The sequence below is a fragment of the Passer domesticus genome, chromosome 8 (genome assembly GCF_036417665.1).
Source record: "Passer domesticus isolate bPasDom1 chromosome 8, bPasDom1.hap1, whole genome shotgun sequence".
NCBI lineage: Eukaryota > Metazoa > Chordata > Aves > Passeriformes > Passeridae > Passer > Passer domesticus.
In genome coordinates this window covers 54,038,545-54,060,949 of record NC_087481.1, presented here as the reverse complement: position 1 = coordinate 54,060,949, position 22,405 = coordinate 54,038,545, and the positions used below count along the sequence as shown (strand labels likewise).

Genomic DNA, 22,405 nt, shown 5'->3' with positions numbered 1-22,405 from the left:
CTTAATCCCTTGGATGCACCATTCCTCCTCCTGAAAAAACAGGGGGGTGATATTGAATCAGCCCCACCAGGAACTCTGACATCCTTAGGCAAGGACATGGAAGGGCTGGAGCATGTCCAGAGAAGGGAATGGAGCTGGAGAAGGGGCTGGAGAATTCCTGAGGGAGCTGGGAAGGGGCTGAGCCTGGAGCAAAGGAGGCTCAGGGGCCCTTGTGGCTCTGCACAGCTCCTGCCAGGAGGGCACAGCCGGGGGGTCAGGCTGTGCTCCAGGAACAGGGACAGGAGCAGAGGGAACGGCCCCAGGCTGTGCTGGGGAGGTTTCAACCGGAATTAGGAAAAATCTCTTCACAGAAAGGTTTGTCCAGCCCTGGCACAGCTGCCCAGGGTGATGGTGGAGCCCCCATTCCTGGAGGGATTTAAAAGCCACGTGGATGCAGCACCTGGGGACTTGGGTTTGGGGTGGCCTTAGCAGTGCTGGGTTGATGGATGGACTTGCTGATCTTAGAGAGCTTTTCCAGCCTTAATGATTCTGTGATTCCCTGAAGGGACTGTAAGTGCAGAGAACCACTGTGGTGCTGCAGGGTGGGGTAAAGCCCAGCAAGGAGTTGCTCTATCAAGAAAATGACAGATAAGGTGAAGCTTGAGGACAAATTGCAAGAGAATCTTTATGAATGAGAAACATGGATGAGTGGAAATATTTGGATAACAGGGAGCTGGAGCTGCTGACCTCTGAAAGTCCTCCCTTCCCACCTCAATTACTCTGCAGTTCTGTGATTGAGATTCTAAGATGGACTTTTCCTGTCCCATCCCTGGGCTGAGGGGGAACACGTGATGGGAGCCACCAACCTGGGGGAAGAGCAAGTAGTGAAACCCTTTCCTGCTTGAATAGGCTTGCAGAATGTCAACCAATTTCCCCAGCAGCCAGGACCTTTTGGATTCATTCTACATCCCTTTATTGCTGTTGCCATAGTGAAAGACACTAATTCACCTTTGTGGGAAACTTAATAAAAATCAGTCCATGGATCATTAGAAATGCTTGTGGTGAATTTTAGAGACGGGCTTTTCACAATCTGTTAATCCACTGGCTGAAGAGTTGGTTATCCCATTCTCTTGTGTGGGATCTTTACAGGGCACAGACTAGCTGTGCTGGCTTTGACTACAGTTGTCTGGAAATAGGCAAAAAAAGGCTCACAGCTACTGTGTGGTTTAATTTAAATGCCAAAATTACCTTGGGGGGGGCTGTTTGCTCTCCAGAGAATGGAGCTGCCTGGGAAACCCCTGCAAAGTACTGAGAACACTAAACTGGGCTGGCATGAATCAGAAATTGTCATTTAGGGGCTAAATGAGAGGGGCTGTTCCACAGATACTGAGGATGTGTTTGGGTTGTTGGGTGAGTTAACAGGGGGGCAGATTTGTGCAGAAACAGATTTCAGTTGGCACCCTGGGCCATTCTACCTGGGTTACAAAATACAAAATGCACTCAGCTACCCCTGCAAGAACTGCTTTTGCTTGGGAGGTGTGTGCATGCTGATTATAAAGCTTTGTTTTTCAGAGTTCTCTAAAAAGTCAGGAGGAAGGCAGCGGGCAGAAACAAACCCCTGTGAGCACGGGGATATTTACTCAGTAGGGTTTTTCTGCTGTTTCATTTCACAGCAGACATTTCTGCAGTCACAAATGAGCGTTTCTCCCATCCAAACTCACGCAGCGGCTCCGCCGTCCGCAGCCAGACTTGGATCCCTGCTCAGGGGCTCTTCCTGCCCCCCCAAACCCCAGGGCATCCCCCTGGCACGGGCAGGCTGAGCTGCGGGGATCCCTGCATTGTGCAGGGGATGGGATTGTGCTCTCAATGGGATTAGCCTGGGGAAGGGGCGAAAGGCTGTGGGAAAACCTGCGTGTGTCATATTTCCCCCGTCGGCTGTCGCAGCTGAACGTCGCCACCCGGCCCACAATGGGGTTAAAAAAAGTTAAGGGCGACTGTTGTGGTAGCTGGATTTTGAATTATGTATTCATGGATCTGCATAATAGCCTTTCAGATGGGGTATTGTTGGTGAAAGCACAATCTGGGAATTGTGGAAGGGGTGACTGGGCGGCTCGCGGGGAGACGGGGATGGAGAAGCACAGAGGGTGAAAAACGTGGAAAACTTAAGACTTAATCAAAGGGGAGTGACAAATTGTATGAAATGAGATTTTCTCCCCTGCTTACACTGTGCCTACAGGACGAGTTTTCACTTGGAAATGCTGACTCCTCTCCCATCCTAATAATACTTGTGTTTCCTCTCTTGGCTGAGCTCTGAGAGCCCTGAGAGGGAATGCAGCAGAGCTGTAAATGCAGATCCCTGCTCTGCTCACCCAGGAACTTCTGGATTTTCCTGTCTCTAGCACAGGTGAGATGAGCAACAGGAGCTTCCCTGGTTTGCTTAATAAGCTGCAGCCATCAGACATCCAGGAGAGGGAGAAGTGTTTGGAAAGGGATGAAGATGGGAGAGCCCCAGTACAGAGCTCCCAGTGCAGCCTTAGTGACACCATCACCTTCTGGAAGAGGAGGGCAGTGAGAAGAACCTCCTTCCAGCTTCCTTAATAGACACAACACTGGACTCCAAAGATATTTTCTTGTGAGCAAAAATGATTTTTTCTATCATTCCCCCCCAGACCCCCAAGATTATCTAGAAAATGCAACAGAGAAAATATTTTCTCCCCCAAAGAGTCTATTCCAAAACGCAAGAGACTCCAATCATGCTGTAGTAGGCTCTCCTCAAAGCCTTCAAGAGCCTTGTTCAGCGTGCCAAATGTGCTCCTTGACGGGGAGAACACATCCCCTTTATTCCACAGCGCTGCAGAAGTGCAGAATTCCCTTTCTGCTCCAAGTCGATGCACAATCTGCAGGAATGTGCCCAAATAAACTGGCTGATCTGGCACGGCCAGCACTAAATTCATTAGTAAAACATACATTACAGTGTCCCCAATCAGCTCGATGTGGCTGTGCTGCTGCTGAACAAACGTGCACATTGTCACTTGTGACAGCCTCTGGAATTTGGCCCAAAGCTGCAGTGCCTTAAAGCACAGGGATTTTCCATAGCATCTATTTTTAGTAATTATATAGAGCCTGCTTAGAGTAATACCTGGACTCCTCTTGATGTTCAATGTATTTATTCTCCCTGTGAGGTCGGCAGGAATGAGCACAAGCCAGTTTAGCTGTGCTGTGCCTCTTTTCTGCTGAATAGCTGGAAACTGGGCAGCTTTATGCCTCTGTAGGGGAGGCCCAGCCACGAAGCACAACAAGCTCAAGGCCTTTTTTAATGCATTAGGTGCAATTAAAGGTATTTCCAGAAATGTCAGGTGGCCACCTGCTATTGGTAGAGTGTGGACAATATGTTTTTCTCTCTTCTTGTAATTTTCTTGATGTTTTGTATGTAAAATACCACAGTTACATAGATGTAAACACAGTCCATTTTACATGACAAAGCTGTTTTCCTTTCCCAGAACTTATGAGCCAAGGAGGAGATGCACTTGTTTTAGGAGATGCACTTGATTTAACTGAGTTTTAATGGGACTTTCTGGAAGTGGATTGAAAGTGACTTTTTTTCTTTTAGTTCTTTATTCTCTCCTGGAGAGCAGGCTGTGCTGGGCAGTTTGCTCAGTGGGCCTTGCTCCCGTGGTGTAGCTGCATTCCTTGTGGAATTACAGCTCACTCTGTGTCCTCCAACTCCTTCCTCCTGTTCTGGCTGGGCTGGGTTTTTCTCTCCTGCTCTTTATGCCATCTTTTGGTCAGCCTTGACTGGTTTTTGGGTTGGTACTTGTCTCCAGCTCATGTTCCAGCTGGTTCCCCTGTGCCAGCACCCTGGGTGCATGAACAGGCTCCATCCCAACAAACAGGTTTTTCCTGGGGCTGTGTTTTTCAAAGCTGCCCAGACTCGTCCTCCTGTCAGTCGTGGCACATCCACTTTCTGCTTCTTCCCTGCTGGACCAGCCAGCAGGCAAACCCTCTGGCTGCCCTCAGGCTGGAGGGGTGTCTCTGCACCATGGTGTCACCTCTCTCAGCTTCTGAGCTTGCTGTAAATCAAATAACAATAACAACAACATCTGGGCCTGTGGGTGCAGCTGCTCCTCCTCGTGGCACTCCATGAGTTTTGGCCTGCTCCACAGCATGTTTGACTGTTCTGTTGCCCAGGGTGAAGAGCTGCTGGGCTGCCTGGATGCTCCCTGAGATGTGCAGGATGGGAATAGGTGGCCAGTCCCTGGCTGTGTGCATGGCACCCTCTCCCTGCTCCCCCAGCCGCTGGAAAAGGCTCCCTGAGCACATCCCTGTTTTCCTCCTCTGCTCCCACAGCCTTGGAGATCTGTCTCCTGTTTGCTTTGGCTGCATCCCACGTGTTTTCTTCACTTGGGACCAGCCTGTCTCCCCTTGCTGGTGCTTCCCCCTCCTTTCCTTCCCCCAGCACGGGTCTGTGGCTGCCCTTGCTCTGCCCTGGAGCTGCAGCTGCCACTGAGCTCACTGTGGGTCACCCCCAGGCTCCTTGTCCCTGCTCAGTTCTGGTGCTGGAGCTCTGAAGTGATGCTCTGGGGGAGCTGGGGGTGCTCACCTGGAGAAGAGAAAGCTCCAGGGACACCTCAGGACATTCCAGAGCCTAAAGAGAGATGGAGAGGGACTTGGGAAAAGGCATGGGGGGACAGGACAACGGGAATGGCTTCCCACTGCCAGAGGGTTAGATGGGATTTTGGGAAGGAATTCCTGGCTGTGAGGGTGGGCAGGCCCTGGCACAGGGTGCCCAGAGCAGCTGGGGCTGCCCCTGGATCCCTGGCAGTGCCCAAGGCCAGGCTGGACACTGGGGCTGGGAGCACCTGGGACAGGGGAAGGTGTCCCTGCCATGGCAGGGGTGGCACTGGATGGGATTTAAGGTCCCTCCCCACCCAAACCAGTTTATGGTTCATTCTATGAAATGGCTCTGACAATCCTTCACCAGACCTTCTCTCCAACTCTGGAAAATTCTGCTGGAACATGATAGTCCTGCTCCATCTGTGTCCATCCCACAAACCTCCATCCCAGCTGCTGGCCCTCACTCCTCCTGTGCCACCCAGCTGCCACTGCAGTGCACAGCTTTGCTCTCAGCCTGGGACAGTTTCTCTGAAAAGTGTCTTCTGTTGAAGGCAATCTGTTCCTGTGTCCTACAAACACTCCCACCCCTGTCTGGCAAACTGTTTTTTCTTCCAAATTAAACGCAGAGCCCCAGCATGTTTTGCTCTGCAGTGCAAGTATGCATCCCTTCTTTTTCTTCCTGATTTTTCTGTAGGATGTGTGAAAAGAGTGAAGTCTCTCTACAGCCTCTTTCTGTTTGAGATTGCAGAAGTCCCTGAACATTTTTATTAGGTGCTCTAGAGCTCATTAATCCTGGCAGTAGTGCATCATTCACTTCTTTTCTCTTTTCCCTTGCGAGATAGAAAGAAATTTTACTTTCCTTTTCTCCTCTTTATTTCTCTCCTGGTAAGCTGTGAAGTCAGACTCAGTTCTTGCTTCCACTGCTTGCACAAGTGTTTTTACTCAGGAAACTCCAGTTCCTTGGCAGTCTGAGTCCACGTGGCTGAGTCCAAACTTGTTTTCTTTATGAGATGCAATAGTGAGAGCCTTTGCCATCCTGGTGTGTCTGTGACCCCTCAGAGGTGGGACAGATGTGACAGGGAAGTCCACATTCACAGGCCATACACACTGGCTGACAGGAGAACCAGGGCTCCAGCACACCATCCAATTCCCTCCTCAGCAGGGCTTTGGGAACGAGCCTCACCTCTGCTCCTGGCCCCATGCAGGAAGGAGCAATTCACCTCAGCGTGGTCTGCACTGAGGTGTTTCACCAGTTCTCATGGCTTGGCCTTTGGGATAAAACTGTGTGAGGAATGGGGAGGAGGTTATGGTGCGCTGAAGTCCAGAGGGATGTCCTGCTCCACCAATCCACTGGGATATCCTGCTCCATCAGCCCCATTAGATGTCCTCCACGATCCCCATGGGATCTCCTGCTCCATCAGCCCCATGGGATGTCCTGCTCCAGCCAGTGACCACGAGCAGCACCTGAGGGGTTTGGCCACTCCGTGACCACTGTGGCCACCTTGGCCAGGGGAGATGCTCCACCTCCCTCCAGGGCAGGGACTCTGCTTCACCTGAGGCTCCTGCAGCCCCCTGGCAGCCCTCAGGTGATGCTTTGAGTCAATAACTACCACACCTGTATCCAGGTCAAGCAGCCTAACCAATTCCCAGGTGAACCCTCACTGCTGATTGCCACTGGAGGTGTTAATGACAGATTCTGAGGCATTGTGATCCTCAAAGACTGGTTTGAATGATTCTCCTTCATTTTCCTTTCTATGGACAGACCCCCTAATCCCCTGGAGATCCCAATCAGCGTGAACAAAGAGTTCCAGGTTTTCTGGAAAACCCTCTGGATTTACTGCTGTGAGATGATTAACATTCTTGAGGTAATTTTAAATCAAATGAAGGAAACCACAGCATCAAACTGTAGCATTTCCAAGTAATGTTGGTAATGGAATATCATGTCTAGATGTCTGTGACATGTTTGATTTCTTTTAGGCTGGGTTTCTAATTTTATTTAACCAGAGCATGAAGCATTGCAGTCAGAGGCCTGAGATGTGCACTTTTGGAAAAGTATGAATACCTCCTTGGCAATACTTGAGAGGAAAAATTTAGGTAGGTTGTAGGGCATAGGCCAACAAGGCTGTCACTTTGGGTGTACAAAATGAGGTCATAAGGAATTCTTTTTCTGCTGTTTTTAAACAGATTGATGGATAAAATGTTATGCAGAATAGCAAGTTGTTTTTGTAATCTGTATTTCCTGTTTATTTACTATTGAACTACTTGTAAATGATTTAAGGGAAGGAAGGAAATGTGAAATGGGGATAATATGTTACCAAATACTGGATTTGCAGGGGTTTTTCTAGACACTGTTCTCATGGACAGTGTGTTTTATTTGAATGTTATGGTACATACATGAAATTATTGAATGTTACATTTCTGGTGTGCAATAGCATATGAATCAAGTAGTCTGATTGCATTGATTTTAATTTAGGTTGTGCTGCTCCTGAACAACAGCCCTAACATAATTTTTGCATTGCAACTGCTTTGGAAAGTAGTACTTGACTGCTTTTGACTCAAAAACCCCTGGGCTGCAATGGTAAAGCAGTGCTTCAAAGAAAGTGGTCCTTTTCCCAACAGGTTATAAGGATTTATTGTGGCAAAATGCAATATGGGATTTTATTCAAATTCATAGGTCAGGAAGCAGGAATATGTTGTCCTTGTGAAGAAAAGTTTTTTCACACAGTTACCCACTTGCATTTCTTCTTGGCTCTGGGTTTGGTATCTAAGGAGAGGAGAGGCTTCTTAAAACTCTGCTTTAAAATGGAATGTGGAGAGTTAATGTATAAACCCACTGGGATCTAGATAAGACTCTGGGGATCTTCAGTAATGGAGAAAATTAGGTGGACAGCAAAAGTAAACACTTGTTCCTCTAAGAGTGTTAATGCACCTTTAAAAGCCCTGCAATCCTTATAGAATTGAACACTATGGGTTTTTTTTTCTCTTTTCCCTGCTAAGTGAATTGGCTCTTTCTCTACAAGCAGCTTTGCTTGGTGTTGACTTAAAGCCACCTCAGGGGTTGGCACCTGTGACTCTCCCCTTGGAGCTGCCTGGGTTTGGATGGACACCCAGAGGGCAGCTCAGCTCAGGAGAGCAGGGTGGGCTGGGCTCTGCCCTCTGCCACCTCACAGCTCCATTCTCCTCATCCTTCACGGCTGTCCTGGCCCACAGTCACCAATTTAAAATGGCCCTCGTGAGTCCTGAGCAGTCACCTGATTCCCAGGGGTGTTTTTGTGACTTTTCCCTCTGCTCCTGCCCCACGAGGATGCTTTCAGTGCAGGGAGGGGATTGTCACAGCCTGGTTCTCTGTGTGACTTGTAAACACATTCAGGTGCTTTTTTAAAGCCAACAATGCAGATGGAGGCAGCTTAAAAAAATGAAGTTAAGAGGACACTGCATAAAAAATTAAGTTAACAGGACACTGCATGAGTTGTGCAGTGAGAGCTGACTTTGTTAGAGAAATGTTTATAAAGGAAACTACAACATTGTGTGTTTCATGGCATGTAGAGCAAATTCACTTAACTTTGTGTACCTGGGCAGCTGGAACTGTGTGGGTCTGACTGGAAATCTGATCTGAGACACATTCACACTCATCCTCAGGTTCAGAGCAGGATTTGGGAAGGCATGCAGTGGTTGAAAATTAATGGGATTTACAATCCTAAAGCAGTCAGACACGTAAGATATCTTTTGTTTTGCTTCTTCTTTTTTTTTTTTTTTTTTTAATCAGACTCAAATCAGAATGGCTAAAATCAGGTTTCCTCACTGTCCTGTTTTTCCTCCCAAAGACTGTGCTTACCCTAGCCCTGAATTTGGCCTGTTTGTAGGTGCTATAATCCTGATTTTCATATTATAACTTCCTGTGTAAGACCTCACTGCCCTCTGGTGCCACATGACACATGGGCTTGAGAGATAAAATATACTATATTATATAAATATATAATATAAAATAAATTATAAAATCACATTGGGGAAACTGGCTAACACTCCTATGCATTTCTCTCCCCATATTCCTTGCTCCACTCCCCCCCTATTTCCCTCCCCATTCCTTTCCTTTAATGTGGAAGTTTGTCCTATGTCTTCCTTAATTCTGTAAACTCTGCGCTATTTAAGCAAGCATCAGGATTTGCTAACACTCCTCTAATCCTTTGTATTACAGCTTTTGAAAGTGGGAAGAATCACAGGTAGTATGTTTTCTTCTTGGACACATTAATAAGACTGGATGCAAAAAAAAGTGATTTTTAGAGCTAACGCGTTCTTTCAGTTAATTGAACACATTGTTTCAGGGTATGTTCTTAACTGCTGCTTTAAAAGGAAGCCAAAACCTGTCGGAATGGTAATTGAATAATGAGTGCACAGGAGCAGGAGAGCTGCTGGGTAGAAATAATAATTTAATCCGACCTGAAGGCGACGCGGAGCTGCCCCAGTTCCGGCTGGGACTTTTCAGCCACATCCCCAAATCCCTGCGGATGGAATATTTGTAAACTCCAGCGGCAGGCACGGGTTTTTCTCATGACCCGGCCCTGAATGGGCTCTTGTGCCGTGGCCGCACAAGGGCTGGGGCTGCGCCTGTGCCCCTCTGGATTCCGCACTGGGAATGGCACCGCGCATCCCCGCTGCCCAGCGACACCCAACGCCGCCTGCTCTCCCCTGCTCACGGGGGATTTAATCGCCCCGCACATCAAAAGAGGGATATCCCCAATTACCGTCCCCCTCCAGCCTCGCCGCCGCGCTCGGGATGCGCGCCAAGGGATCCGGGGAGGAGAATGGAAGTGTCCAAATGCGGGCCAGGGGAGACAGGGGAAAAAGAACTGGCACAGACAAGCAGGTGTGAAAGCTCCTTTCCTTTTCCCTTTTTTTTCCTTTTTTTTTCTTTTTTTTTTTAATTTTTTTCTTTTTTTCTTATTTTTTCTTTTTTCTTTTTTTTCCTTTTTTTCCTTTTTTTCCTTTTTTCCCTTTTTTCCCTTTTTTCCCTTTTTTTCCCTTTTTTCCTTTTCCTTTTTCCTTTTTTCCTTTTTTCCTTTTTTTCCTTTTTTCCTTTTTTTTCCTTTTTTTTCCTTTTTTTTTTTCCTTTTTTTTCCTTTTTTTCTTTTTTCCTTTTTTCCTTTTTTCCTTTTTTTTTCCTTTTTTTCCCTTTTTTTCCCTTTTTTTTTTTTTTCCCTTTTTTTTCCCTTTTTTTTTCCCTTTTTTTCCCTTTTTTTTTCCTTTTTTTCCTTTTTTCCTTTTTTTTTCCTTTTTTTCCTTTTTTTTCCTTTTTTTCCTTTTTTTTCCTTTTTTTCCTTTTCTTTTTCTTTTTTTTTTTCCTTTTTTTTCCTTTTTTTTCCTTTTTTTTTCCTTTTTTTTCCTTTTTTTTTTCCTTTTTTTCCTTTTTTTTCCTTTTTTTCCTTTTTTTTCCTTTTTTTCCTTTTTTTCTTTTTTTCCTTTTTTTTGTTTTCTTTTTTTCCTTTTTTTTCCTTTTTCCTTTTTTTCTTTTTTTCTTTTTCCTTTTTTTTCCTTTTTTCCTTTCTTTTCCTTTCCTTTTCTTTCCTTTTCCTTTCCTTTTCCTTTCCTTTTCCTTTCCTTTTCCTTTCCTTTTTCCTTTCCTTTTCCTTTCCTTTTCTTTCCTTTTCCTTTTCCTTTCCTTTTCCTTTCCTTTCTTTCCTTTTCCTTTCCTTTTCCTTTCCTTTTCCTTTTCCTTTTCCTTTCCTTTTCCTTTCCTTTTCTTTCCTTTTCTTTCCTTTCCTTTTCCTTTCCCTTTTCCTTTCCTTTCCTTTTCCTTTCCTTTCCTTTCCTTTCCTTTTCCTTTTCCTTTCCTTTTCCTTTCTTTTTCCTTTCCTTTTTCCTTTCCCTTTTCCTTTCCCTTTTCTTTCCCTTTTCCTTTCCCTTTTCCTTTCCCTTTTTCTTTCCTTTTCCTTCCTTTCCTTTCCCTTTTCCTTTCCCTTTTCCTTTCCCTTTTCTTTCCCTTTTCCTTTCCCTTTTCCTTCCCTTTTCCTTCCCTTATCCTTTCCATCCTTCCCTTTCCTTTCCCTTTTCCCTTTTCCCTTTTCCCTTTCCCTTTTCCCTTTTCCTTCCCTTTTCCTTTCCCTTTCTCCCTTTTCCTTTTCCCTTTCTTTCCCTTTTCCTTTTCCCTTTTTCCTTTTCCCTTTTTCCTTTTCCCTTTCTTTCCTTTCCTTTTCCCTTTTCCTTTTTCCTTTTTCTCTCCTTTTCCTTTTCCCTTTTCCTTTTCCCTTTTCCTTTTCCCTTTTCCTTTTCCCTTTTTCCTTTCCTTCCTTTTCCTTTTCCCTTTTCCCTTTCCTTTTCCCTTTTCCTTTTTCCCCTTTTCCTTTTCCCTTTTCCTTTTCCCTTTTCCTTTTCCCTTTTCCTTTTCCCTTCCTTTTCCCCTTTTCCTTTTCCCTTTTCCTTTTCCCTTTCCCTTTTCCTTTCCCTTTTCCTTTTCCTTCCCTTTTTCCCTTATCCTTTTCCCCTCTCCTTTCCTCTATGATTGTCTGCTGAATCTTTCCTGTCCTGGAGCACGGTGTTTTTCAGGAGCAAGAAAAGGCAGACACACAACTGTCTCTGACACACATTTTGTGTCCTTCCCTCCCCAGAAAAAATGGGTGATCTTTAAGGTCCTTTTCCAAACAAGCCATTTTATGGTGCTCTGCACAGCATTGCACCTTTAGTGGTGCTCTAGCAGGGTTTTATGCAAGGTGCTAGATGCCCCTTCCCTAAAAATACTGCTTCTCTCCACCTCCTGCAGCTTCTGCTCTTTGCCAGAAATAAAGAATTACTTGAACAAAGCAAATCCAAACCATGTTAAGAACTGGGATTTTCGGGAAAAACTTTAGTAAAAACTGCTGTAGCATTGTTGAGTGCAATCTTACAGACAAATAAACTTGATTTTTTTTCATCAAAAGGCAGTAATGCTTGCCACCCTGAAAATTCAAACTCTCAAAAATTCTATGTTGTTCCTTCCTCTTCACCCCTCTTTCTACCTGGATTTCTTTTGTACTTGCTTTACACACCTACCCAAAGATGAAGGTCTGTTTTTGTTTGTTTCTGGTGTGGTTTTTCTACTAAAAGAAAAAAAAGTGATGACTGCATTCCTCTAGCATGGAAGCTCCTGGGGTGTTTGCAAAGATTTTCCCTTCCAGCTTTGCTGCAGTGGAGATCTCAGACAGAAATGCTGATTAAAAAGTTTGTCATCTCATGGAGGAGTCAGGAAACTTTTTAGGCTGATTATAGAGATAGGTCTTCAAAGGAAGTTAGGAATTCAGAGAAGACTTCACTGGGGCTTCACATCAAGGTGAAGAATGCATTTGAATTAGTAAATGATGAGGAAATTATTCAAACTCCCTGGAGGTGGCCTAGATAGGACAGTCTGGGGAAAAAAAAAAAGATGGCAGAGACTTGAAACCCTTCCAGAGAGACTTCCAGACATGAAAATTGACTCTGCTCACATCCTGCATCCAAACCCTGTCCAGGATGCCCTTGGAAATGCTTTGCCTGGAGGATGCCACCAATTCTGCAGGGAGCTGGCAAAGAGCAGCAGTAGCTGAGTAGATCCAAAAAGTGGTAACTTGTACTGTGGTATGGCTGGGGTTCCCAAAACTTTAGGTCAGCCCAAGTAAGTCTCAGTTTTGACTCTGTCCCTTCTTTGATTTTATTATTCTTCTCACCAGCCTTGCTGTGCCACAACAGCCTCTCTGAGCAACAGTTGCTGAGCTTCTTTTGGGTGTGTGGGATTAAAAAAAGCCTGTGCACAAGCTGCATCTTCAGGCTGCAATCCTGGAAACCCTTAATCATGTTAAATGCATGAGTAGTGTCCTTCAGGGAAATGCTGCTGCTGCTGTGCTGCAGGTTAAGCCCAGGCTCAAAGGTATCCAGTATAAGGGCTCCTGGTGATTTTCTTGTACACATATGCAACTTCAAGTGGCTGTCTGCAAACTGAAAGATTAAAGTGAGGAAAATGGGGAGAGCAGAAGTGTTTCTGAGTTTCTCTCAGATGGAGGAAAGCACAAGGAGACAGGACTTTTGTGGAGGCTGTTTAAGCAGCTGGAAAAAATGCCATTTGTCAGGGAGTTACGATAGTCTAGTCTAGACAAGACGAAGTGCCTGCTTCCAAATCCTGACAAATTAATGTGTGCTGCAACTTGGAAATATAATTCAGCTCCTGACAGATTTCTGTTGCATCACTGTGAGTACACACACACTATGCAGCAGCATATGCACCCACAGAGGGAAAATTGCATTTGTTTTACCTTGTGGGTTTGTCCTCATGGTTTATAAGTGACTGCCAGTCACTAGAACCACAAACATAGCAGAATGTTTGCAAAATGCCCAGCTCAGGCTGGTGGAAAGCCTTCTTCCCCTCCTTGGCACTAGCTAAAAAACCCATTAGCTGTCATTCAGAGCTGGATTGCAGGGGTGAGTGAGACAGCTCACTGGACTGTGTGAACAGGAGAGATCATAAGGTGATCAAAGTCAAATTTCAATAATCTTTATGGTGGTTTTTGATATTTTTTCCTTGCTACTTCTTCATGTTGGATGCCCCTGCCCCTTGTCCCCCCTCCTCTTGATAAGGAGAGTGTGATGGACACTGATGCTGCAGAAGGTTCTGCTTCACTGGGATACAGCCCTGGCTGGCCAAACCCTCCTACAAATACATCATAATTGATCATATCATCAGCATCCAATGCCTGCACTAAAGAACCTGATCCCATTTGCCTCTGAGCATAAGACAACCATTTGGTTTTTTGTCTCAGAGAAAAGACTTGCATGTTTTTATAGCTGTAATAAAGCAGTTTCATTGTCTGCGAAGGGTTATGGCTCTTCCTTCTACCTGTGGCTGAGAAAATTTACATTTTCAGCTCCAGCATTCCCTGTTGCTATTCCCCATCTCTCAGAGTGTTGTGAGCTGTTTCACTAAAAAGCTGCTCCCCTCCACGCTCCCTGAAAGTGGAATATCAGGACAGATTTTCCCTGCTAGCCTTGCTCCTCATTCTCGGTCTTTGCACTTCCAGCATCTGGGAGCAGCGTAGGGAGCATATGTTGCTGTAATTTATTTATATTTAGGGGAAGCCTGGTGTAGGTTGTGCAGTGCTGAATTCCCCTCTCGATGGCTGTTTCCTTGATGTGTCAGCACAGTGTTTGCAGAGCTTTAGTGTTTCCTGTAGTAAAGACTTGATTCACTGTTGTGTCATGCCATGAATCCCCTGGTAGCCCTTGAAATTATATTTTTAGTTTCAAATAAGGGTTCTGATGCTCTGCAAGGCTCAGAAAACTTCTATATCTCTTTCCCTAAACACCTCTTTATATCTTTGTCTTTTGGATCTTTTTCTGCTCTTGGAGACCAAGGTCAATACTCTTCAAAATAAAATTGGATGGCATAATTACTGTTCCGGCTCAGTTAAGAGCTTGAATGTTTCCATATTATGTCTGTCATTCTCTTCTTTGAATGACAGTGCTTCTGACTGGAGCTGCCAAGAACAGTTTGAACATTAAAGATGCATGAGTAAAAACACTGTATTTTGTTAAGCCACTCCATTTGAATGTCTTAGAAATATGTGTTCATATCACATCAAAACTGCCAGCAGTGGCAGGGCTTTTCCTTTGCAGAAAGGGGGCCTTGTAAATAGTTGTATTCATTGGAGTTAAAATTAGGTTTCTGTGGTGTTGACTTGCAGCCAGCTTTTCCCACAGGGCAATTTATTTAAGGAAAAAATAAGCCTTAAAATAGTAATGTACATATGACATATTCTGTGAACTCAAGAGTCCATTTGGACTAAAGCTTTCTTTGTATTTCTTTCATCCATGGTGCCTTAAAGGAACAGCAAGTCAGTAAACAAATGTCCCTTGAAAATACACAGATAATGCAAACTTCCCTCCAACCTGAGCTCCCACAGGTGTTTTCTGTGGGGCTATAGACAGAAAAAGGGAATTAATTCTTCCCTGAACCATTGATCTGGGAGAGTTTGCCCAGTACTTGGACCATGAAGGTGCTCTTTGTTCTCCTACTACATTGCTTGGATTTAAAAATTAAATCAGGATTCAGATGCACGTTGCTGTAATTTTTTTTTCTAAGACAAAATAGCAAACTCTGTGAATTGACCAGAACTTACATGCATCACTGAGCAAGCAAGCTGGAATTTGTGTAGCACACTGTGGCATCCTGGCTTGGTCCCCTCCAGAGGCAGAAGAGCCTTGTTCCCAGGGGTACCCATGTCCACTTGGGTTTTCTTCCTGCCTTTTGGCCAGGGTGAGGAATAAATCTTGGCCTTTGTCCCAGGAAGGCATTATTCATTCCCCCCTCTCTCTTCTGCTCTCTCCTGGCACAGCTCCACCATGCCCTGGAGTGTGGGCTCAGGACCATGGAGCCTTCCATGAGGAGTCAGTGTGAAACCTCTTATGGCAAACAAGGCTGATTCAATTAAATTTAGCAGGGGAGATGTGGTGTTGGCTTTCACAGGGAATTGGGATCCCCTTACTGAGTCCTCCACCCTCTGGTTTGCCAAGTGGTCCTTCATGCAGCTCACAGGTGGATGCTTGTTTTGATTTCTATTGGAAAGGTCTTGTGGATATTGATGGAAAAGGTGAATTATGGTTCAGGTGCTATTTTTACATGGATAATTTGTCCATCCTACTGAGCACTTGGAGGGGTTGGAATACCAATTCTTGTATCTTTTGGCAGTATCTGCTTAATGCAAAATTTGTTATCCTCAAAAGCTTTTTACTCACTGTCAGTCCCAGAGGGTGCTGCTGTACCTGCAAAGCTACAAGTGAAAGAAGCCTCCACATATACACATTTTTTTATTTGATTTTGTGGGGAGTAAAATGTATCAAATGAGGCTAGGTCTCAACTCTATTTTTTTTTGTTTGTTTTCTGCTCACATCCTTGTCTGATTCCCTGCTACAGCAGGTTTCCCTGAGCTAAGTGCAGCCAAGGTAGAGCCTTAAAGATGTTCATAAATCAGCCCAGATACAATGGCTCTGCTTCTGACACCTCCTGTAAGCCCCTTGTGAATTCCACTGGGTTAATTTGCAATGTACTGTAGCTTAAAAACCAAAACCCACATTTGGAGGGCAACGTTGCTCAAGAGTTATTCACAAAGACCAGTCACCCAGAAAAAAACACACATCAAAGGAAAATCTTTACACAGGACCTATATTAGTATCAATTATGAAGTGAATTCATGAAGCTTTTTTATCAAGGGAGCTTCATGAACCTTATGAGGGCATGGGAAGGCAGTTCCAAATCTTCTTCCAGGAATGGTCATGATCATGAGGTTAGAGATACAGTAAGAGATGTCTTCTGACCTCTGCTCTCTCCTTGGCTCAGCAGAAATACCTTCAGTTCTCTACCTCTCATCTCTTTATATTTTATTAGCATCCTATTAAAGGGAGCCAAGAAGTATGAGACACAGCATGTTTTGTTTCTCAGCATGCAAACCCCACCTTATCTAAGAGATTTATGTTTATCTTGTAGACTACACCTAAATTCTGTTTGTTTTATTTGAGGTTTCACTAGATCAAGAGCCTCTAAAGCCAAGTATCCAAGGAGGAGCACAGAATGTGTGTGTGAAAGTGTGCAAAAAGAGTAAGATTAACAAATGAAGATGCAATGGTGTCCCTCACAAAGCTACTGAAATCTGTGATTGTCTTGTCCTGTCAGATTTTGCCTAGGCTTTGAAGGTTTTGCTCTAGAAAATGAACTTCTCTACTTCTCATTGAATTCAGTTAATGGCAGTGAATAAATATGAATCCATGAATAAAGCTTTGTCCACTCCTTTATTTTTAAAGCTTTGTCTGTGGCAAGCTTTCTGCCTCTTGAGTAGAGAAAACGAACCACTCTGCCTCTTTTTTTTATTTTTTCCTGCAGGGTATGACAGCTAAACTAACATTTCTGCCTGCCAGCGTCTCTTGGAGCGTGAAATGAATCAAGGGCAAGAAAGAATAGCAGAAAGTCTGAAAAGCAAGATTTTTAGGTGTGTAGAAAGACCTGTTTCTGTTTGCCTTACACAAGGCTTGTGGGGAGGGCTCTGAAAGCTCCCCCTTCCCTGTTTGCTTTGGCTCATTCAGCAGGAAAGTTGTGGAGCATCTCCCACCAGGCTTGGGCTCCCTCTGGGCGGAGCGCCTGGGGGAGAAAATGTGGAGATGCTGATGGTTCAGCTTGGATTTAGCCAGCTGGTTGACTTTTAATTTATTATATTTTCAAGTATTGGTTGAAGAAAATGGAGTTTGATCAGCTGCTTGGGCCAGGGCTGGATGTCAGCCTGGCTGGTGGGAGTGGGGCTGGAGCCTGCGTGGCGGCCGTGTCTCCTCTCCCGGCCCAGCCGCAGCGCTGGCACTTCCAGCAGAGGCTCAGAAACCTTTCCCTTCCACACACAACCTCCTGCCTCCCCGGTGCCAGTAAAAATAAGAGAACAGCATGGCTTGAAGAGCAGACCTCCCTCAAAATAACTCTGTGGTCATGGGCTGAGGGCAGAAATTGTTCCTTCTCCGCAGCACATGTGAGATAAATGGTTTGCGTGATTACTTCTTTCCCCTTCCCCCGTTTTTAAAAGACAGGGTTCAGATTTTTGAGTGGTTTCCTTCAGGGAAGTGCATGAGAGCTATTAAATACATATTTCTCTTGGAAATATCACCAGAGCCTTCTTTTCCCTGCACTGCAGAAAAGTAGTATATTAAAATGTTTTCGTTGAGGGGAACTTCATCGTAGTATTTTATGGGGTTATTTTGCTCGGTCTTATCTATTCTTTGTCACTTTTAGATGAAGTGATTCCTCTGGCAACAAATAATCTCTCCTAATCACTCAACCCAGCCTGGGAATTTTCCTAATTTACTCCACAACATACTTCAGCAGAGGAGGAATAGGGAAAACTGAGGAATGCTGAGGCGCTTTCGCTCACTCCCACTTTCTGGCACCCGAGATTAAAGTTCTTTTTCTCACCACAAACCCCTGACCCCTTTGCTTTCTGGTAGCTCAGCATCCTCTAGATGGCCCTTAGGCACAGTTTACGCAGGATATGTGCAGGGGAGAGCAAGAATGGAGTTTCCTGCTGGGAAGGTCTTAGGGATTCTGTGAAATCCCAGCGAGATTCGGGGAAATCTGCATTATAATGCAGTGTTTGGTGCAGGTCTGCGCTGAGCGGGCACACAAAAGGTAACGGAAACTAAATGTGTCAGGCATCATCTTTCTAATCCAATGTGGGTCTGTTTAATCTCTTTCAAAAGATGTCTTAAGAACTCCCAGTGTCTTCATTGAGCGCTGGGCTTTCACTGCTGCCCATATGGGGGCTGGGCTCGGGGGCTCTGCCTGCTCCACATCCCCCCGGCTGAGGCTTAATTAACACATAGAGGCTTCAGCCTGGGCAGGAGGGCACCGTAGTGGGTCTGGAGGAATTGCCTGTAACCCCATAAACAGCTCCTTGAGGGGCAGGAGGAGAGAAGTGGGAATTCCTGCCCTTTCTGTCTCAAAGAGGAGGGACAGAAAAGCCCTGAGATGTGACTCAGACAGGGCAGAAAGTGCCAGCTCGTTCCAGCTTCTAAACTCCTCCACCTGGATCCTGCTGTGCTTCCACAGCCATTTCATCCTTGCTTTGCCTCCTGAGCCCCCTGGCTCAGACCCTGTGTTCTAACTCAAAATTCAGTTTCTGCTCTCTCTCCATGAATTTGTCATTCTCCTGAGGCAGCTCTGGAAAGCTGAATGCTGTGGGGAAGTGGAGCAGTGCTCAGAATTGGAGGGGGGCAAATCTGTGTGGAATGTTAATAAAGTCTTATGGCTTCAAAAGCTTTACTGCTTCATGGAGTTTGTTATCTTATCATGGAATCACAGGATGGTTTGGGTTGGAAAGGACCTTTTAAAGTTCACCTTGTTCCACCCCTGCCCTGGGCAGGGACACCTTCAACTATCCCAGGGTGTTCCAAGCCCTGTCCAGCCTGGCCTTGGACACCTCCAGGGATGGGGCAGCTTCTCTGGGCAATCTTAAATTATTTTAAATGTTGTGTTATTATGTTATATATTATGTTAGTTATGTTGGAGCAAGGAGAAAAGTCTGGATTCTTGTAGGACTTAATGTGCCATTAACCACACAGTAAGGTAAGAGTAATATGGCAGGAAGAAAATGGTTGTATTGAGCAAGAAAATAATGGATGAGAAATGAAGAATTGGTACAGGCTAAGCTTTCATCAATATTGATCTTTGCCTGCTTGTGTTGTTTCACAATAGTAATTTTTGGCTACTTTGGGCAGCATAAAGCATGAAAGTAGAACATAAAAGCAAGGACCACAGGGGTAGGTAATGAGAACAATGAGTGAATAAAGCAGGATTGTTTTCTCAGTACTTATGGATCAGCTCTATTTCAAAATTCTGAGTGAGCCTAGGAAGAAAACCTGAATACTTAAAATGTTAAAAATCAGGAAACAAGACAGCATTCAGAGAAATGCACACATCCTGCACTGAGCTGTGTTCTGTGCACAGAGCTGCCTGCACTGGTTGTGACCCAGGTGAGCTACACTGTGACTCTATAAAATGCTATTGGCTTTGCAAAGACACAAAAGAAAGGGAGAGGTAGGAGCAAAATGCAGAATCCCTTTATTTTAATCCACCTTCCAATGTTTGCCTTACCTACAGAGTAATAACAAAAGGACAGTGTGTATTTTTTAACTGAACACTAAAACTTGTATTTAAACATCTGTGGAAAGAAGAAAAGCCTAACACCTGTGCAGCCAGTCAAGCTCTGTCTGTCCTCGTTGGCACTGGGACCTTCAGCTTTCCAAATGCTGCCTGCTGGGTTTTCAGCTGCTCCTGGGGCAGAGGAGCTGAGTTTTCCCAGGGAATTCACCACCACCACCACTCCATGCACAGAAAGTGGCATTTCAGGTGGTCACAGCATGAAAGTCTGGGAGGATTTCAGGGATGTCAGTCACCCTGTGGGCCTTGGTGTTCCAAAAACCCAGCTGAAGCCATAAGTTATCTTTTAAAGTGCTGCTTAGGGTGGTGCTGTGGTGGTGGATGCACCAGGAATGCGCAGCTGGAAGAGACTGAAGCTGTTCCTGTCTGAACCAGTTTGTCACTAAAGCCATATATCAATAACTATTTACAGATTGACATCCTGGGGCAAATTCTGGATTTTATTTTGTCAATGCATTGGCACCAGTCTTCACCACTCGAGGGCAGAGGCCCCAGGGTTTCCTAGAAGGGTTTTTAATTACCTTAATATATTCTCAGTTGATGACAGGCAACTGCAGCACACGACATACTGCTATTCTATAGCTCCTCTGGCATTTTCTGGTGGTATTGTGTGGTTGGAGCTGGTGGAAAGGATTCAATTGCAAAACAAAATGTGAAAATACATTGAATATTTAAAAAAAGGATCCAGACTTCCATGAAAATGTAACTATCTCTTTATTTATTTGTTTTAAATAGCTCTTTCATGTGTTGGGACAAAGGGACATTGTATTAATCGTGAAGTGTGAAATGTTTTTCTTGTTTGCTTGGGACAACAACTGGGAATACATGGATTTGCCTATTCACGCTTTATTGTTATGACAACATTTTTTTCACAAAGTATTTGAAAGCCAGTGCTATGAAAGGAGTAAAGTTGGCTATAAAGCTGGAGGAGTTTCATGCTTTTGTTTTAAGCTTGTGTGTGTGAGCTTTGTCAAAATTGTGAGTCTTTCATCTGGGGTGTCTGCTTGATTCAAGGGTTCTTTTCTTGTTCAAATATCCTTTAGTAAAACCCATTTGACTGAAAGGCTGTGCAAACACGAGCTGGCTATGATAAGAGTCCTACATGAAATCTTTAACATGCTTTGTCAGCATGAGGTTTTTCAGCTGTGGTGCCCTAGTAAATATTCCCCCTCCTGCCTAAAATAAGTTCATTTTATTGAAGTGCATTTCTCATTTATAATTGCTGTAATTTTGTGATGGGTGTATGACAATAAGCCTTTATGCCTTAGGTGAAATGTTAATCCACTCTGGATTAGAAAAATAGTGCCTTATTTCAATAGTTACTTGAAAAACAGTGCCCTAGTCCAAGCTGTGCTACTAAAACAAGCAGCACCAGAACAGTCAGGTCCCAGCCATGCCTGAGTTTGCACTGGATCTGTTTTCTGTGTTTCTCTTTCCTAAATGAGCTGCCTGTCAAGCTTTCTTTAGCACCACTAAAAGGCATCGTAAGGAACCTCATCTTGTGACTTTGCTAGAGGAGGATGCATAAATAGCTTAATCAAAGTCAAAATGCATGCATGATTTTTCTTTCAATTGGGGTTATCACATCATGGCATGGGCAGGGGGGTTCGTCTAAACCCTGTCCCACCTCTCTAACATCCAAGAGAATTTGTGAAGAAAGAGTGTTTGGTCTGTAAGAAACTGTTCATATCATGCACCACACAACATTTTTCTCTATCTGGTTTAGGTCTGAAATAGGTTTATAGGAGGAACAAGGAGCAAAACTTGTCCTTGAAAAACTCTTTGTTTCAGTGCTGTTCATTCCTGTATTGCTGCTTTAAAGTCTGAGCTTTTCCAGCTCCTATTCATCCCCGCTCACCTTTGCTTTTCTTGGTAAAAGTCTACATTGGCACGCAGCTCTTAGACAGGAAAATGGAGACATTTTACCACATGCCTCTGCTAAACACAACTAATAACACGCTGGATATTTTCCACTCCACCCAAGCTGCATAATTGCTCATGGTACGAAATGAAGTTGAATCTGTGTAATGATTTGATGAGTAATTTTAATCAGAGCTGTGAAGAAACTGCTCTCAGGTCTGGAAATGTAAGTGCTTCCTGTAGTAAACAAATCTTGTGGTTTTAGCATTTCACTTCATTTGGTTTTTCAGATGACAGAACATGTTCCTTCTCTTTCCCTATGGTCTCCAAGGCTTAAGAACAATTTTGTACCCCAAGTTAATTTGTTCTTCCCTTAAACCAGTTAAAGGGGAGAGAGAAAATGTCATTTTCACCTTTTCCTTTGACAAGGAATGTCTTGACCTTGACTTCTCTGCTTTCACCTGTCCTTCAGACAGCAAGAGTGTGATTCTGCTGTGGTGGCCCCTGACAATGAGCAGCTTCTTTGCAGGGTGGCCACTGGACCAGTGTCCTGTTGGAAGAGCACATGGGAAATGGGTGAGTGTGAGTGGATTTGACACATTTCAGCACATGGCAGTGGCTGCAGGCACCTGGAGACAAACAGGTCCACCAAGGAAATCTCCTGACTTGTGGCAGGAGCTGCCAGATGAATTTGGTTTATAAACAATCTTTATTGCATGTCCTGAGCTCCCGGGTGCTTTCAAGGCTCCTAAATACACAAGGTTTGCTCCAGTCTAACCTTTGAAAGCAGAAAGAAGCTGCAAAAGGAGTGATAAAATTACGTTTTTTTGTATTGTAGTGCACAAGGAGTTGTCTGTACTTAGGATGGAAGAGGCTGGTCTGATTCTTGGGCTGTCCCAGACAATCTGTGGCTACAAAGGCCAAGGTACTTAGTTGTCCAGAGCAAGTACAGAAAAGAAATTAAAAACCTGAACTTTTCAGTTGCTATGTATGTTATCCACAGGCAAATTAAATACATCATAGCTTTTGCAAGAATATGTAAAGGAAGATAAATCCCTAGATTGTCTGGCTGTTTATTTATTACAGCAATCTTACCCTTTTAAACTCCCCTTCCTTGCAGGTTCCTGTGTGCTGCCAGGCAATGGATCACTGCAAATATGTTGTATATTTGTGTGAACACCCAACAGTGGTCACAAAAGCAACCCTTGGGAGCAGAATTCCTGAGAAAATGGGAGGATTGTGAGTCAGGAATTCACGTTTTAAAAA

General features: G+C 44.5%; 1 long non-coding RNA gene across 1 annotated transcript; it reads left to right on the top strand.

Annotated features, from left to right (window-relative positions):
* The first annotated feature begins 6,245 nt into the window (after positions 1-6,245).
* Positions 6,246-22,367, top strand: LOC135305900 (uncharacterized). The gene is made up of 3 exons (XR_010366891.1): positions 6,246-6,458; positions 21,978-22,064; positions 22,260-22,367. It is a non-coding gene; the product is annotated as an uncharacterized LOC135305900 (long non-coding RNA).
* The last annotated feature ends 38 nt before the right edge of the window (positions 22,368-22,405 follow it).